Genomic DNA, 5,349 nt, shown 5'->3' with positions numbered 1-5,349 from the left:
AACATGTGTGTTTTTCTCCAAACCCCTTGAGCTCTACCTATACAGGTGCCAAATAGGTCTAAGAACAGTTTTCAGTAGAGTAGTAGCAAAAGAAGTCAAATTGGGATGACTTTAAGAGGAAATAGGAGGTGAGGAAGTAGACAGCCCAGATTTAAACAACTGGTTCCGTAAGTCACTATAAATCACAGCTAAGAAGGTTGGGCATGGTGGCTCACACCTGTAATCCCAGCACTTTGGGAGGCCAAGGCGGGCGGACTACTTGAGGTCAGGAGATCGAGACCTGGTCAACATGGTGAAACCCTGTCTCTACTAAAAATACAAAAATTAGCCAGGTGTGGTGGTGCATGCCTGTAGTCCCAGCTACTCGGGAGCCTGAGGCAGGAGAATCGCTTGACCTGGGAGGCAGAGGGTGAAGTAAGCCGAGACCGTGCCACTGCACTCCTGCCGGGATGACAAAGTGAGACTCTGTCTTAAAAAAAAAAAAAAAAATCAGAGCTAAGAAATGACACAATATTTGGAAGGAAATGTGGGATTGGGAAATGTAAGGTATTTTTGTTAAAGGTGGAAGACACTGAAGCCTGTTTGTACACTGATAGACTGATCCAGAGAAAAAAAGAAATTGACAACATAGAAGCAAGAAAGACTCATGGAAGGGATAAAGTCCCTCAGGAGGGGACAGGATATAGAACACAGACGTACAGGAACTGGCCTCTGACGTGCATAGGTGGAGTAGATTTATAGGGAAGATTGGCAGGAAGATCAGGTTATCTGCTCTGAGAGGTTTTTGTTTGTTTGTTTGTTTGTTTTTGTTTTTTTGAGACGGAGTTTCATTCTTGTTGTTCAGGCTGGAGTTCAATGGCGCCATTTAGGCTCACTGCAGCCTCCACTGCCCAGGTTCAAGTGATTCTGCTGCCTCAGCCTCCCAAGTAGCTGGGACTGCAGGAGCACGCCACCAGGCCTAACTAATTTTTTTGTTTTTAGTAGAGACGGGGTTTCGCTATGTTGGCCAGGCTGGTCTCAAACTCCTGACCTCAAGTGATCTGCCCGCCTTGGCCTCCCAAAGTGCTGGGATTACAGAAGGAGCCACCACACCCAGCTGAGAGCTTTTCTTTTCTTTCTTTTTTATGATTTGTTTTTCACTGACAAATAAAAAAAATCACATGTATTTATTGTGTGCAACATGTTGTTTTGAAATATGTTTACATCATGAAATGTCTAAATGAAGCTAATTATATGCATTACCTCACATATTTATGGTGAGAACACTTAAAATCTATTCTTTTAGCAATTTAGTAATTTTTAAGAATTCAACACATTGTTATTAACTGTAGTCACAGTGTTGTATAACAGATCTCTTAAACTTATTTCTCCTAACTAAATTTTTTTGTCCTTTGACCAACATTTCTCCCAGCAATCCCCCATACCCCCATCACCCAGTGATCACCATTCCATTCTCTGCTTCTATGAGTTCAACTTTTTTACACTCCAAATCTAAGTGCGATCAGGTTGTATTTGTCTTTCTGTGCTTGGCTTATTTCACTTAACATAATGTCCTCCAGGTTTAGCCATGTTGTCCCAAATGACCAAATTTCCTTCTTTTTAAAGGCTGAATCGTATTCCATTATGTAGATATATCACATTTTCCTTAGCCATTCATCTATTGATGGACATTTAGGTGGATTCCATATCTTAGCTATTGTGAATAATGCTACAATGGACATGGGAGTGCAGATATATCTTTGACATGCTGATTTCATTTTCTTTACATATATACCCAGACTGGGATTACTGGATCCTATTTTCTTAATAATAAGACAAAGTCATTCATTGAGAAGAAGAGGGGAGATGTGGCCAGTTGGAAGAGAGAGCAGATGGTATGAAATAACTATCTGAAAGAATAGGCAAGTACACTCACTATGGAAGCACAGTAGAATTCCTGGTCATTGTCAAGTGTTCATTTGAGGTTTATTATCCAGAATTTAAGGTTAAAACATCAATTTAAAATTAATCAGTCTGGTTCTGTGATTTTCTTCAACAAGTAGCTACTGAGCAGGTGGAGAGTTGAGTTCACCAGGGAAACCTACAAGCCTACAGGGCTTCATCCATTTACAATATCCTATCTTTAGAACCAAGGAGGGGTGGCAGAAAGGAGAACCAGAGAGTGACACTATGTGGTATTCAGACTGCTGATCCCTTTAAATGAGTTTCTATTTTAAGAGCCTGGATGTTAATAGTGCTTAATTTAATCAGCTTCTTACAGGTTAAGAAGGAAATTGAAAATCTTAGTGAGTACTGAGACAAGTTTTCATCAGAAGGTCAGACTAATGAGCTAAGAGTGTTATAGGGCAAAGGAGGATGACTTATCTATTTATTGAAAAAGCAATTATGACCCTGCAGGACAAATTCTTTGCCCTGGACCCCGTTTACCTGGCTCTTATTAGGGTCTGCTTGTTTCTTGTCTTGGGATCTTTTCTTCCCACGTGCTATCATTTCTTAGATTGGCCTGCAGAATCATCCCAGTAGCTCTGAGTTCAGTCCAGACCTTAGGACAAGGAGATTTTAGGAGCTCTTGTTCAGAACTCAGTGGATTCTAATCTCCTTACTCTGGCATACGAGCCTTTTACATAACACAGCTTCAACCTGCGTTCTCAGGTTCATTTCCCACCACGACAGGCTGGTTGTAGATCTTTGATGACCTCTACCTTCAGCAATCCCCCCTCTCCACCTGTGACATCCTTCATGGCCTTGTCCACCCAGGGAGCTATTATTGTTCCCTCCAGGCTCCTCAAATATTCACTCTTCAAGCTTTCTCTGATTCTATTCCTCCTTAGTTTTCCCATCAGCACTTAATACCTGGCTCTCCAAGTACTTATCACATCACGTTGTGATTCATGTATTTGTCTACACAATGTTTCTTCAGCGACTATGTCAAACATATCTCTGCAGGCCCAGCACTTAGCACAATGCCTTGCATATAATGAGCACTTATGTTTGATAACTAACAGCATCAGATCCAATTTGCTATGAGAAAAACAACAACTCTAGAAAAACAGCTTCTACCTTTTTCTTAAAATAAAACCCCCAACTGATTTTAAGATCTATAGCAGTTTGGCAGTTACTATAGTGAAGCAATTAAGTTTTGGGGTTTTACTCAGAGACCTGAGCTTACATCCCAACTCTAACACTTACGAGTCAAGTACCACTTGAAGCCTCAGTTTCCTCACATGTTTAACAATGAACATAAGAGAATGGATTTCATAAGCTTGCTGTATAAATTCATGGAGACAGCGCATGCAACGTGCCCTCTCAGTGTTTGCAGTGCTTAGCATATAATGGGCAATCAACACTAGTTGTCATGATCACTTATTATGAACTGTAATTCTCTGGAAGCTAGATTCTTACTGATTTATCTCCGAATCTTTGTCTTGAAATCTTCACTATTTTAGTTCCTCAATAAATGCATCTCTGCCTTGCATTGCCCCTTTCCCTCCCCAACCCCCGGTTCAAACTACCACCCCAAGATGAGGGTAGGAGCCTAGCACCTGGTTAACCAACCTCACCATCTTCACTGCTGGCCTGGATCTCTCAACACTACCTTCCAAAGTTCCCTAATGTCATACTCTCTTCCTGCCTCTGCAGACACCATCATCTCTGGTAGGGTGTCCTCCTGACTCCAACTTTTCCTGGGCTTCTCTCCCTGGCAATTTGTATTCCTTAGCCTTCCTGGTTGCTTTTCCTTCCCTCCTCCATTGAATCTACTCCCTCTCCAATATCTGCCCCACCCCCAGCTTTTCCACCTCCCTCTGGGTCTGTACTGAGTGTCAAGGTTAACCCTATTTCCCATTTGTGGCCACTATGTACGTCTTATATTTGCTGTGAACACTTTTGCTGAATCCTATCACTGCCCCCAAGAGAGTGTGCTGACCTAGCTAAATTTCTTGAGATTCTTTTCCAACAAGGATCCCCAGATAAACACACATATTAGATTATACTACACTTTGTTACTTTTAACCAGAGCTATCTAAATAATCCAATCATCTCCTCCCAGCTGGAGCTCAGAAGTGAAAGAATTCTGGCTGTAGTAGATGGTAGTGAAAAAAAACAAGGGCTTTGCCTTTTAGTCAAATGATCTTCCCAGCCAGAGCTTTAGGCCTATGTGATATTTTGACTAGAACTCTCCACTACCAAATAATCTAGGGAAATTACGTAGATTTACAGCAGATGTAAATATGTGGAAACAAGGAGAACTCCATATTCTAAATGTTTACGTGTTTCCCAAACCTCAAAGTTAGAAATGGCCTTAGTCTATTCATTTAAACTAAAGTCTCAGTCAATTGAAATGGCAAATTTAGCTAAGACAGACAGAGGAGAGAGAAACAGAAAAAGAGAGAGAGAAAGGAAAAAGAGAGAAAGGAAAAAAGAAAAAGAAGCGAAGCAAAGCAAAGCAAAATGGGCCCAAAAGCTGCCCTGGAACTGACTTCTAGATAAACAAATTACCCTTAAAATAGAGCTGCCAAAAGTCAATTAAATAGTCATTTGCTTCCGTACCATCAAATGTGTTAACCACTTATCTGTAAGACTATTTTTCCTTAATTTTTACTCTCTCAGAATTTTGTATAAATTTGCATGGACTTGTAAGAAATCACTTCATACATAATAATTATGTCCTGATTATATAATTACATTCTATAAAGCAGACATTTCTAGACCTAAGGACCTCTATAACCTGAAATAAAATACTTCTACTACCAAAAATGCATTTCCTGCAAAACAAAAGGGAGTTATTTTTATTTCCTAAGGGGAGAAATCATAGGGCAATAAAATTATTCCATTCATCCTATTAGTGGTTAGTTAACCAGATACGGGAAAGGAGGTGAGTGCTTAGGGGGAGAAAAATCACTGTTTACAACATTTTGAGTGATGGTTCCTTCAACAGTCACAATTCTCTTCCTCCATGTTAAAAAAGGAGCGGAGCCGAGAGGGACCGCATTATGCTTTCTAGACTTGCAAACGATGCCATCCAGACAACGTGGAGAAGGTTGGGGAAAGAAGAGCCCAGATCTCTCCTAAGGCTTCAGCTTAAAGCTTCCATGTGGATTGGAGTAGAGATTCACTACACATCTGCATTCCAGCAACCCACTCCCACGTTTAAGCTGCTATTCCCAAGTGCCTGTTACTAAATATAGCTCCTGCCTTTCAGACTGACAGGAGAGCTCCCGCTGTGTACACCCGGAGCTGAATCTTCACACACTCCTAATATGGTTAGCCCTGCAGCCTATCAGCCCTTGAGCACAGAAGGGAAGCAGTGCTGCCTTTACAGGCTTCCTAAGGTTAACCCTTTCGTGGAAG

The sequence above is a fragment of the Macaca fascicularis genome, chromosome 11, assembly GCF_037993035.2.
Source record: "Macaca fascicularis isolate 582-1 chromosome 11, T2T-MFA8v1.1".
Lineage (NCBI taxonomy): Eukaryota > Metazoa > Chordata > Mammalia > Primates > Cercopithecidae > Macaca > Macaca fascicularis.
Note: the sequence above shows the minus strand (reverse complement) of the source record.